General features: G+C 46.3%; 1 protein-coding gene across 4 annotated transcripts in view; it reads right to left on the reverse strand.

Annotated features, from left to right (window-relative positions):
• The window catches only part of LOC139280566 (plasma membrane calcium-transporting ATPase 1-like), a 145,658-nt gene extending 138,811 nt beyond the window's left edge, over positions 1-6,847 (reverse strand). The window contains exon 1 of one of the 4 annotated variants that reach the window (XM_070900068.1): positions 6,290-6,846. The gene's annotated coding sequence lies outside the window, so the exon portion shown is untranslated. Of the gene's footprint in view, positions 1-5,250; positions 5,356-6,289 lie in introns of those variants that run through there. The other 3 variants (XM_070900070.1, XM_070900069.1, XM_070900071.1) reach the window with 3 other exon arrangements.
• Positions 6,848-14,011: the final 7,164 nt, after the last annotated feature.

Raw genomic sequence — 14,011 nt, forward strand, 5'->3', positions numbered from 1 at the left:
TCTGCACTTTTAACTATAAATGGAAAGTGGACTGCAGCTTTAACAGCATACAACAGAAATTCTGTGCAGTTTCTGTGCAAATTCAGAGGCTTTCCCACTTGGTATTAGAGTGCGTCACTTAGGAGTACACAAACTCCTGATGAATGCTTTCCTTCAATTAGAAGTGCCTCTCCAATTACCACAAAGGTAGATTTGATCTCAGCGTTAGCTGTGGCTCAGAGGATAAGCACCCTTGCCCAGGTCAGAAGGTAGGGGGTTCAAGTCTCTGGAGAGACTTGAGCACAAAAGTCTAAGCTGACACTTCCAGTGCAGTACTGAGCGTTGTACTGTTTGAGGTGCCATCTTTCAGATGAGACATTAAACCAAGGCCCCATCTGCCCTCTCAGGTAGACTTAAAAGTCCATTATTTTTAAGAGCAGGGGAGTTATCTATCGCCAATGTCCTGGCCAATATTTATCCCTCAATCACTAAAAACAGATTATCTGGTCATAAGCACATTGCTGTTTGAGAGAGCTTGCTATGTGCAATTAGCTGCCGTGTTTTCTACATTACAATGACCACACTTCAAACGTACTTCATTGGCTGTAAAGTGCTTTGGGACGTCCAGTAGTTGTGAAAGACGCTATGGAAATGAAAGTCTTTCCTTTTCAATTTCCTCACGCTAGTACAACATTTCACTGTCATCAGCACTACTGCCTCAGCCAACTGTTCCACTTTAACAGATGACTTGCATTGCACCATTAACACCAAGAAACTTCTGTCAACATTTCACAAGCAGATGGAAGCAAAGTTAGACAGGTGATTGAAAGCTTGGTTAGAGATAGCTTTTAAATTGGGGCAAATAAAAAAAGGAGGCAGAGAGATTTTAGGAAGGTGTTCCAGAAAGGAGGACAAAGGTGGCCCAACACTATAACTAGAGTGGCCAAAGGGAGTGACATTCCTCCACAGGATAAATGTTACGGTCAGTTTATATTTCAGGATTACTAACTGGAGATCTATTATGCCTTTTGTCTCCGAAGACTCGGAATTAAATTTATATTTCATGCCAGAATTCATTGCACCAGTTGCAATGGGAGGGGGCAGTCAAGCACACAGTGGAAAACCCAAAGAAAAAAGGCAGCCTGCGACATCAAATACTGCTGACAGCATCTGCTAGTCACCAACACAAGGAATAACTGCTCCCCAAAGCCACCACCAACATTCATACTACAGTGCTGCTGTCAGAGCTGACCTGTCTTTGTCAGCAGCACTGCGATTTACAAAGTTTTTTGTTTTAATACTTTGCCACTATCGAGCATCCAGTATAACTGGAGAATTTGTCCGTAGCAACAGCTAGATAGACTTGAGTACAAAGACATGCATGAAAAATCTAAATGTGATCACTCTGCCTGCAAATGCTTCAAGCAGCATTGGCCACATTGCACTCCAACTCACGTAAAAAAAAAGTTTAAATTTCAGAGCTCTTTCCTGCATCAGTGCAGCCAGTATTCGATTACATCAATATCACTGAACCTGATTGAGATAAAGGAGTGTGCAATGGCTGGTTGAATTGGACCAGCCTTTCTCCCCACTTGCAATGAAGCTTGAATATTTAAGTAAGTACAAGGAATCAGGGGATATTAAAGTGTACAGCTCAACTAAGTTTCACTTTAATCGACAGCCCTCTGCTCTGGTTGAACCGAACATTTTAACGTATATGCTTTCCAAACAGTACTCAGATTCCAATGTGCTTGTAGTTTTCACATCCAGCATTAGTAAACCAAATACTGATTGTAATCCACTTTAACAGGGAAGATTGTAGACTAGACAGGAGTTAAATGCAAGATCATAGTGCTGTTTTGATCAGTTTTAAAAAAGTTAATTCACTTTAACAGTGAAAACTATGAAATATACAAGTATATCTTTATGCCTTCAAAGCAAGAGTTACATCTAGTGACTATGTTGACCCCACAGCACAAGGTGAAGAACTGGTGGTTACAGTTCCATCACAAGTGGTGGGAAGAATGAGATAAAGCAACATTAGTTCCAGTGACGTTTGCGCCAGAGCTGTATGTTAAATAAAACTCACTACCAACCTACACCAAAATTTGAAGTAAACTAGTTAGCTATAAGAGTTTCAAACAAAACTGAATTTATCCAGTACCTGCATCTCATTTACTAATTCAGTTTCACTTAATCCACAAGGTTGGCTGGTAAGAGTCATAAAATGGTCATATTTGCATTTCAAATCCATCACACCCATTGCATATTGTTAGGAATTGAATAATCTGACCCATTCTGGACCTGGGAACACTCGATATCACCAGTGTGGAAAGCAAAGACTCTATTCCATTTTCCCCACTTCGATGAATGAAACATGCAAAAAGCTGCTTCACCATCCCCAGTTGAGGAAAACTACCCCACATTCATTTCCCTGCACGGAGGTTTAAACACCCGCTTCAAATTTTAAAAATTGCAATTCACATCCATTCAAGTAGCAGTTTCTGCCAAGAGTCAAGAGGCAGGGCTGGAGAGAAGTCAGTGACACTTCATCAGGTCTCCATTTCTACTGAAGTATTGCATATAAACAGGTCAAGTTTGGAGCAAGTACTCAGTCTCCCATGAACTTATTTGAATGTGCTGCAGCTTTATTAACTAGCGTTTTAAAGGCAAGTCAACACAATCAGTTTAGTACTTTGTATTGAGTTTGCAAATGCTCCTGCCTCTTAAGGTCAAGCTACAAAAGAACCCTCCCCTTGTAACAATGGGACTGTTTCCATAATGTGTTCATTGATCAACTATGCTGTACTGCAGTTTTTAAATTCAAGACCACCAATAAAAAACACTCCCTACAACTGGATTTCATGTCTACACATGGGAGTCCCTAGAACCTGCACACCATGACATCATTTAACAACTTAACAGTTGAAAACTTAAATCATCCCAATATTGAATACTAGCTTAGAGATTTGAAAACATGCACAGGTGTGGACACATCTTTGATATACCAAAATTAAAACAAGATTCAACAACCAGGTGCCATTCACATTGGTGGGAGAAAAATGCAACTCAAGAAATTCATCTAATTTCTTTACAAGAATTGAGGGTGGAACAGAATTTTATACGATTCTACTTTGCCAGTGACAGTGACAAATTCACACACTGCCAGCTAAAATACTAATCAAGCTAGCAAAAGCAACAATTTAACTGAAATATATAATTTACTGCAAATACAGGATGCTTAGCAAGTCATATGTTCCACAAACCCCTTTTCTTTTTCAGCACAATTTCATCTGGAGACAGCATGCTTTACAATAACTAGTTGCATACAATACAATGGCTTGGACTGAACTGCTGAGTTAGAAATCTTAGTCCAACTAGTCATGGCAGTCTTGATTCAAGCATATTTTAGACCAGCTATCAGGATGCATCACCATGCAGGGAATGCTTGAACTCATTTTTCACAAGTTTTTAGAAACCTCAATGGTTGAGTTTTGCTTAATATATGTGGACAAAAATGATAAATGCAGCCACTTTCACTACACGTTCTATTTGCCATACGCTTATCCCAAAATCAAAATGTGGGCTTGCACAAATGTATAAAATGAGAACCCGTAGAGCATAGGATTAAAACAGGCCATGCATGAAACAGTTTTTTTTTTAAATCCCATTTTATCAGTGCAAGTTTAAACAGATGCAAATGTATAGCTGAACATATTACTTGTTGAAAATAGGTAGTTTTTATACCAGATTTTTTTTTTTTTAAAAACATGACTGAAAAATTAGTTATAATTAATGTTTCAGAATCCAAAAAAAGCCTATGAATTTTTGCAGTTATCAGTTTAGCTTGTACCTTTAGACTTTATACCGACAAATATGCAGGTCATTAAAATTAGTTTAATCTACAAACTGTTGATATCGTTCATTCCTACATATCTCTACCAATCTTGCCCAGAGAATGTTGACTTCAGACATAGCTGGTACCATGAAAGGACTCCTCAAAAGCTACTCATCCATTTTATTGAATGATAATTAATCCAAAAACATGGCGTCTGTATAGGCTACCGGTTAATTTAAACCAGTTCGAGCAGTCAGCGACAGTCTTCTTAGGCAGTTCCCCGGAGTCTAGGATGACAAATCAATCTGCAAGTTTACCCTACCATGGGAAAACGAAAATGGATCAAGCTATTATATTAGGCAGCACGGCTATGCTTCTGGATACCAAATACTTAAAAAAAAACTCACCGTCACTATTTTACTAATGCAACGTTGCTCGCATTCACAAGTGGACACATTTCATTTGGACCAGATGGTCCTTGTATGCGTTCAGGTGATTGATGGCGCAACACTGTGGCAGGAGAGGGGCGGCCCTCATTATTTAAGGCATGGAACAATGGCATTACGGAAAATAATTTGAACTAGCAAAATCCGGTTGATCCCAAAAAAGTTGACGCCCTTGGGGGCCAACTTGTCTGATGCTCTGATGTCATCAAGTTTTTTTTTTAAATACCATGTGTTCAATTGGTGAAAATTACGTTTCTCGAGATTTTATCGCATATGTCTGGCAAGTCTGCATTTGACTCCTTTCACTAAGTTTTCAAAATTAGCTCACCCTCTAGTATGGAAGCCACGATACAGGCATGGATAGAAACAAAAATCCGTACACTTTTAGCTTTCAACTTTTAAAATAAATAAATGGGACCTGCAAATGAAGTGTTTACACCTACTCGGTGCATTGCCCGGCGACCTAGTCGGAAGCTGTCGCACGCTTGAGTCATCCAAACATCACCAAATTCAATGCCCCCACCCTTAAAAGTTCCCCACATCAGACACCTCATGATTAACCCAAGGCTGATCTCCCAATTTAAACTATCACGATTTACACAGAAAGCTACAATTTGTTACAACTTATTCGGAAAATGACAAAATGCTAGCAACACTCTAGATGGCACATCCTTCTTAGCAAATAAGGCTTAAATTATAATGTATCTGGAAATGTCAATATGCTCAGCAGCACTTATTTTCCGTACCAGAGAACAGCTCTACATAATACCGTACTTGAAACTAGATACCCGAACCTTTGTAAAATAATCTTGTTCCAGTCCCTGCTGAACCCGGAGGGTTGCACTTTCGGATTACAATCGGCCGTTATATCGCTTTACTAATAAGAAAAACAATGGATCTTAAGATACTGAACTCCGTGCCGTCATTTCTGATTACATCCAAATAACTGGGCAACAATACTGAAAATCATATCGGTAAATTACTTACCACACGACGAAATCGATTACTGATCAATAGAACTCAATACCACCACTACACAACGCAACATTTAGTCGTTTGGACTGAACTAGCAGCGGGCCATCAGCCCTGGAGGATGATTCATGAAGGAACTTACGTCTTATAAATACGGATATAATTACAGACGCTGGTACAAGATGGATGATTAGGAGGATGTGAAACCAGCGCAGGTATCATATGGGTGTTGCCACTTGTTGGGGGGAGTTAAAGCCAGTCCGATAGGGGCAACCCCCACTGGTGGAGAATTCACAATATACTAGACTCTAAACTGTTTCAAATAAAATACATGAACAAAGTTGAAACCCACAGCTATCTTTCCCAAGCACACGCTGAGCCCTTCCTAAAATACACCTCGGTTACATAAATCGACTGATTTTGCAATACAGTTCGCAGACTGCTTAAACTATAGTCTTTGAAAGCTCATGGTAAATGCAACATTTTTGCGCAAGTTGCTGCCACAAGTGATCTACCAGATGCAAGTCAAAAGTGGTTTATTAAGCGACATGCGAGCCCGGGGTGGGGAATCCCATCCATTCTTCCGCTGTTGTTCCCTTTCCAACACAGCGGCCGTGGAACTAGATCCCTCAAGACGGAGAGAGAGAGAGAGAGAGAGAGACACACACACACACCAGCCGGAGAGCGAGTTGGGTGGCTGAAGTTGAACCAATTTCATTCAAGGTTAAAGAGCTATTGGCTTTAACTAGCATTGCACCTGAAATCAATAGGAACAACTAGCATTGCATCTGAAATTAATAGGGACATATACAATCTACATGCACAACACTCAGGGTGGACGCCTGCAAGCATCAACTCTAAATAAACAGCACAAACCGATTAGCTCGGATCTGCAAAGCTCAGACTTCATTTACACACATTTGGCTCCATGCAAAAGTGGCAGGATGCATGCAGAGGTCGAGAACTCGGAGAGGTAATATCCAGGAGGGGGGCAAGATTCAATTATATATATATATATAAAAACAAAATAGCGAGCGAGCCGTCTGTGGCTTACCTGGTGAAGAAAATCCTCCTGTAAACACAAAGCGGCAGGAAGCAGCAGCTGGCTGTCTGGCGGAGATCTCGCAGCCCTCCCGACAAGAAGTTTTGTGTTAACCCCTGTGCCTCTGGCCGCCCAGGCCCCGAGAGTTGCGCCGTGTCCCAGGCCGGGGGTAAGTGGGGGGATTGCTAGTGCCTGCCCCTGTGACCTCCAGTCCCCCCTCCTCCTCCTCCTCAGCAAACCCCCCCAGGGGCAAGGCTCAGCGCCACATTCCCCCTCACAGACCTGGTCCCTGTGCTCGCACTCGATGCTAGCGGGGAGGGGGGGGGGGGGGAAGTTCAGTCAGGCCCGCCACACGGGGCAGGGGCAGGGGGTTTACCCAGGCAGGGAGCTGCTGCCCTGAGGGACTAACAGCTCAATGAGCGGGTGCTGTGTGTGGGGCGGGAGAAGGGGCAGAGCGGCCGCTATGGACAACAGGTGAATGCAAGCTCCTCGACCCGCCGCTACCTCGTTCTGTCCCGCTCGCTCGGCGGCGGCCTTTGCTGCCCCCGCCGCGTCACGTGACTGGCAGGCCCGCCCTGCCATTGGCAGCAAGGTCCCGCCCCGGGCTCCTCCCACCCTCCCGCTGCTCAGCGCCACGTCAAAAAACCCGCCCCATCTCCACGGTGATGGGGGAAAGGGGGCGGGGCCTCAGCAGGCTGGCTCCCGGCCGAGAGAGGAGGAGGCGGGAGAACGGTCTGACGTAAGTGTTTCCATGACGTGACGGCGGGTGGGCCTCACTGTTGGCCCCGCCCAGTCCACGACCGCCGCCCGCCGCCCGCCGCCGCCTGGATTTCTTTTTCGCACGCGCGTGCGCGCGCTCTCGGCGCATGAGTGATTGACAGCAGCGCGAGAACCCCCCCCCCCCCCCCGCCCCGAGCGCTCCTCCGCTCCGCGCGCAGTGATTGACGGACGGCCAAGCCCCGCCCACTTCCCCGAGCGCTCCGCGCCCAGAGTGATTGACGGACGGCCAAGCCCCGCCCACTTCCCCGAGCGCTCCGCCCAGAGTGATTGACGGACGGCCAAGCCCCGCCCGCTTCCCCGAGCGCTCCGCGCGCGGAGTGATTGACGGACGGCCAAGCCCCGCCCGCTTCCCCGAGCGCTCCGCGCGCAGAGTGATTGACGGACGGCCAAGCCCCGCCCGCCCGCCCATCCAGGCGTTCGGCAGCTACTGATTGGCAGCCGGCCAAGCCCCGCCCACGCCCTCGAGCGCCCGGCACAGAGTGATTGACAGCTGTCGAGTTGCAGGCGGGAACCGGATGCAGCAGCGATAGTTAAGGCGCCATCTTGGAAGCTGTTGTCTGTTGGCCATTGCCTTTATTCTGCTTCCCAACAGGGAGGCACACTGGCTGGTGGACTGACAGCAGCCTTTCTTTTTATATATAGCTCAAAGAGTCTTCTGCCTCCGACCTTTTCCCCTGTATCAGGGCAGTTTTGAAGTTCAACCATTTCTGTGGCTTCATGGGGGCTGTGCTGGTACCCCAACTCCTGCTCCAACATCACGGCCAGAGGATGCTGCGACCAAGACAAAGGCACTGCCGATTACAGAGGGAAAGGCGTGGAGAGGGGGCGAGAGAAAGGCAACGACAAAGAGAGAGAGCACCACAGGGAGAGGCCCATGGGGCACGGCACAGGACGAGGGGCAGAGAGGCAAAGGGATAGGCACGGACAAATACATGCAGCAGCACGGGGAGAACCACATCAACATGTTGGCAGAGGAAGAAGGCGCCACAGGACTGGCAACAGGAGATCTTACTCTCCCAGGGTATTCCGGCAACAGTTCTCCTCCTACATCAATTTCACTGAGGAGCAATGTGCAAAGGCTACGCTTCAGCAAGGAGGTGGTCACAGAGCTCTGCCATCTGCTGCAACCAGACTTCGAGCCTCACACCAGGGTGAGAACGGCTCAGGGACAGTCAAGGTCACCATCGAGCTCAATTTCTACACCAATGGATCGTTCCAGGGAGTAACAGGAGACATCTCCAACATCTCCCAGTTTGCCATCCATTGCTCCATCCATGAGGTCACAGATGCTCTGTACAGAAGGAGGCGGGACTACATCTCTTTCCCCATGAGCAGAGAGAAGTAGCACGATCGTGCATGTGGTTTTACCAGGATAGTGGGCTTCCCCATGGTGCAGGGTACCATTGACTGCACCCACATCGCTTTGAGGGCACTGCATCACAAGCCTGAGATCTTCCGTAACCATAAAGGCTACTACTCACTGAATATCCAGTTGATGTGCAACCAAACACGCAGAATACTGACCGTGAATGCCGGCTGGCTGCTCGGAGACAAAGGATATCAGCTATCCACCTGGCTCATGACTCCCCTCTGCAACCCCACCACCCCTCTCCAGCACTTGTACAATGAGCGCCATGCCGCCACCAAGAACATTATTGAGCAGACCATCGGAGTGCTGAAGCAACAGTTCCACTGCCTTGACCAATAAGGAGGAGTCCTGCAGTACTTGCCTGAGCGGGTCTGTTCGTCATAGTCTGCTGCATGCTGTATAACCTGACCATCATGAGATTGCAGCCATTGCTGCAGCACCTCAGGAGAAGGAGCAGCAACAGCTGCGATGGAGGAAGCAGGCTACTCCATCGCGATTGTGCAAGGGAGGTCCGCGACCGTCTCATCAGAGCTCGTTTCCGCTATTTTCCATCCCATTTCCCGGTTCCTGTGGACGTCCCCATCACCATGTCAATTTGTCCTTCCATACCAAAGCCCCAAGACTGAAATGAGAGATATCAGCAAATGTTAAACATTCCAATCAACATTTATCAAAAACCAAAATGTGTAACTATTTATTCATCGCCCTTGTGCATTTCCTTATAGCCTCTTTCTTGTTGACCTATTCTAATATGCTACATAGTGTCTCCAATGTGGCTGCAGCATGGCTGGTGTCGGGGCCAGAGACTACAGATGGCCTTGTAGATGCCCTTGACCAGCTCTGTGCCTGTAAGGCCTGGCTGCAGACTGCAACACTTCAGGCTGGGTGGTAGCAGTCTGGGCTGGCTGGGTGACGGGCAGCAACAAGTGCAATGATGGAGTGGCAGGTTCCTGCCCCACTGCCACTCCCCCGGGGCAGCACCTCAGCATTCCCACCAATCCGCTAGAGCACAGAATTCTGGGCTGCTGTGACACCTGGTTGACTGGTGGACCCAGCGGCGATGGCAGCAGCTGAAGCTGCATGAGAGCAGTCTGAGCTTCCATATGAGCACCCATTGACTCTTGCAGCATCAAGATGTTGCGTTGCTTCCGCCTATGCCGCAGTGGAAGCTGCCACATCACCCATGACATGCATCATGAGGTCTGAATCTGCATGGCCTCTGGGAGCCCACCATTGTCTGGGAGGCGGACTCCTCCATGCTCCTTACCACTTCCAACAGGCTCTCTGACACCCTTGCCATGGCATCTTATCATGTCAGCCTTTGTGTGAACGCCTCCCCATCGGGGTCCTCATCTGAGTCCTGTGCAGCGGAATTCGTGTGCGAACCCGCTCTCTGGGGAGATGGCTCCCGAGGTTCTCTTTCCCCTTGACTATGCTTCAGCCCGCTAGGCCTCGGTGCATCACCCAGTGCAGACCCCTGTGCTAAGCTAACCTCTAAGGACTGCGTAGTGCCAGTATCTGAGCTGGTGCCTGTGGATGAGAGCAGCAGTGATGCAGTGCTTAGCTCCCCTTTTCCCCCCCCCCCTCCCCTCCCCTCCTCATCCTCGTCCCCCTCTTCTCCCTGCAGACTGGGTTGACTCGAGCACAGGCTGCTCATCTACCGCATGGTTATCTGAAAGCATAAATGGCACAAGAGTCGTATTAAGGTGAGAAGCAGCGGACTGGGGGCAGGGGGGGGGAGGGGGAAGCTGAACTGCGCCAGCTTACTGACCTAGAGGAGCAAGTGCTGCAGCTCGTCCCGTAGGTGGTGGATGCCTTGGCCGGCTGAATGGAGCAAGGAAGGCAAACCGAATGAGGAGCTGGAAAGTGATGAGGCCACCTGGTATAATGGGGAAGTGGGAAGAGACGAGGGGTAAAGATACCATGTTGGCCCCAGTGGGATCGCCGTCTCTGCTGGCTATGACAGACCTTACTTGCAGTTCTCAGTCAACTTCAGCAATGCTGAAAATGACCAGGTGCTGCCTGAAACGATATCCCCTTTAAGAACTGGATTGAGCAGCAGGCCGATTATCACAATGAAGGTGAGCTGAAATTGGGTGCAGCTCTTGTAATAGCGCCCCTGCAGCACCCCACTGAGGCCATTTGCGCCTCAGATACCATCTCTTCATTTCTGAGGGGAAAATGCCTAATTTCCCACAATGTTGCAGCCCATCTTGCCGGGCGCTAAATCTTCAAACAGGTAAAACTTAGCGCCCCAAATGCACACAATCCAATTTCTCCCCCTCTGTTTATTAACTTGCTCAAATGCATTGACGATATCGAGTAAACCCCCCACTTAAAATGCAGTGTCATTATTCTGCATTGCAGAGAATTGAGCGGCCTCGATTTCAAAATCCTCGCCCCTCCCTATCTCTGTAATCTCCTCCAGCTCCAAAACCCCCCCCCCCCCGAGATATCTGCGCTCCTCTAATTCTGGCCTCTTGAGCATCCCTAATTATAATCACTCAACCATCGGTGGCCGTGCCTTCTGTTGCCTGGGCCCCAAGTTCTGGACCTCTCCTCCTTCAAAACGCTCCTTAAAACCTACCTCTTTGACCAAGCTTTTTGTCACCTGCGCTAATTTCTACTTATGTGGCTCGGTGTCAAATTTTTATCACATAATACTCCCATGAAGCGCCTTGAAACGTTTCACTACATTAAAGGCGCTATATAAATACAGGTTGTTGTTAATGGCAGTGGGTGGATATGTTGGGAGTGCAATACCCCGAGTGTCATACTGATACTGCTGTCGAGAATTAAAATGCGCTTATTTCTAATTAAAAGTAGGAAGTGTCATTGTTATTCTTTGTGTTTAATATCTCTTGCACAACAATTATATAATTTACAATGGAAAACGGTTTCTTTTTTATTTCACAATATATATTTTCAGTGAGTTTGTTATGCCATTTGGTCTTCAATATAAATTTGAAATATTCATATCTGGTAACAAATGTTATGATGAAAGTTAATAACACATCATAGCTTTTTAAGTTAAACTTAAAAAAAACACAAAACTAAATGTTTCCTGTCATTCAGTGTTATGTTAACCATGAGTGATATATACTTGTATGAACTAAAAATCCATAATTCTATTCGGCAGTCCAGTTGTATACTGAAGTCAAGTTGCATTTCATCGTCTAAAGGAAAAATAACTCTAGGCTGACACTCCAGTGCACTACCGAGGGAATGCTGCACTGTCGGAGGGGCAGTACTGAGGGAGTGCTGCACTGTCGGAGGTGCCGTTTTTCAGAAGAGACGTTAAACCGAGGCCCCATCTACTCTCTCAGGTGGACGTAAAAGAGCCCATGGTACTATTTCGAAGAAGAGCAGGGGAATTATGCCTGGGGTCCTGGCCAATATTTATCCCTCAATCAACATCACTAAAAGAGATTATCTGGTCATTATCACATTACTGTTTGTGGGAGCTTGCTGTGTGCAATTTGGCTGCCGCATTTCCAACATTACAACAGTGACTACACATCAAAAATTACATAATTGACTGTAAAGTGCTTTGAGTCATCTGGTGGTCATGAAAAGCGCTATATAAGTGCAAGTCTTTCATTGTCTGCACAGTATTTTGTCAATCTCGGGCAACCCATGTGTTGAGTGAAAGACAAATTGCATGTCCACAGAGAGACAGGAGCAACACTTTCATAGTACCTTGGGATTTGAGGATCATAGTGCATGCCAACTGTCTTGGCCACGCGAAGGGAATGTTGTGGTGAGACAATCAATATTACTAAAACCGTGGTGAATTATTCTCTGTTTTACACAAGGTTTTCTTGTTGAATATTAGAATACTATGTCTTCAATACAACTGAAATGACAACGATGCATAGAAATAATCTTTCTATTGTATAGCTTTTGATGATCTCTGTAACTGAATCTACCAAACAGACAGCAGTGATATTTGGGGGGAAACACAGAATGAAGAAAGAATTCAAGAACATTGTTGTAATTATGCAAGTATAATGAAGGGTCCTCTTACCTTAGATGACAAATCTAATATAACAACAACTTGTATTTATATACCGCTTTTCACACAGTAAAACGTCACAAGGCACCTCACAGGAGCATTTTCAAATAACTTTTGACATCGAGTCACACACACAAGGACATAGAAACATAGAAAATAGGTGCAGGAGTAGGCCATTTGGTCCTTCAAACCTGCACCACCATTCAATAAGATCATGGCTGATCATTCCCTCAGTATCCTTTTCCTGCTTTCTCTCCATACCCCTTGATCCCCTTAGCCATAAGGGCCATATCTAACTCCCTCTTGAATATATCCAATGAACTGGCATCAACAACTCTCTGCGGAGGGAATTCCACAGGTTAACAACTCTCTGAGTGAAGAAGTTTCTCCTCATCTCAGTCCTAAATGGCCTACCCCTTATCCTGAGACTGTGTCCCCTGGTTCTGGACTTCCCCAACATCGGGAACATTCTACCCGCATCTAACCTGTCCCGTCCCGTCAGAATCTTAGACGTTTCTATGAGATCCCCTCTCATCTTTCTAAACTCCAATGTATAAAGGCTCAGTTGATCCAGTCTCTCCTCATAAGTCAGTTCTGCCATCCCGGGAATCAGTCTAGTGAATCTTCGCTGCACTCCCTCAATAGCAAGAACGTCCTTCCTCAGATTAGGAGACCAAAACTGAACACAATATTCCAGGTGAGGCCTCACCAAGGCCCTGTACAACTGCAGTAAGACCTCCCTGCTCCTATACTCAAATCCCCTAGCTATGAAGGCCAACATAACATTTGTCTTCACCGCCTGCTGTACCTGTATGCCAACTTTCAATGACTGATGAACCATGACACCCAAGTCTCGTTGCACCTCCCCTTTTCCTAATCTGCCACTATTCAGATAATATTCTGTCTTTGCCCCCAAAGTGGATAACCTCACATTTATCCACATTAGACTGCATCTGCCATGTATTTACCCACTCATCTAACCTGTTCAAGTCACCGTGCAGCCTCCTAGCGTCCCCCTTAGAGCTCACACCGCCACCCAGTTTAGTGTCATTTGCAAACTTGGAGATATTACACTCAATTCCTTCATCCAAATCATTGATGTATATTGTAAAGAGCTGGGGTCCCAGCACTGAGCCCTGCAGCACTCCACTCGTCACTGCCTGCCATTCTGAAAAGGACCCGTTTATCCCGACTCTCTGCTTCCTGTCTGCCAACCAATTCTCTATCCACGTCAGTATATTACCCCCAATACTATGTGCTTTGATTTTGCACACCAATTTCTTGTGTGGGACCTTGTCAAAAGCCTTTTGAAAGTCCAAATACACCACATCCACTGGTTCTCCCTTGTCCACTTTACTAGTTACATCCTCAAAAAAATTCCAGAAGATTTGTCAAGCATGATTTCCCTTTCATAAATCCATGCTGACTTGGACCGATCCTATCACTGCTTTCCAAATGTGCTGCTATTTCATCCTAATAATTGATTACAACATTTTCCCACTACTGATGTCAGGCTAACCGGTCTATAATTACCCGCTTTCTCTCTCCCTCCCTTTTTAAAAAGTGGTGT

The sequence above is a fragment of the Pristiophorus japonicus genome, chromosome 15, assembly GCF_044704955.1.
Source record: "Pristiophorus japonicus isolate sPriJap1 chromosome 15, sPriJap1.hap1, whole genome shotgun sequence".
NCBI lineage: Eukaryota > Metazoa > Chordata > Chondrichthyes > Pristiophoridae > Pristiophorus > Pristiophorus japonicus.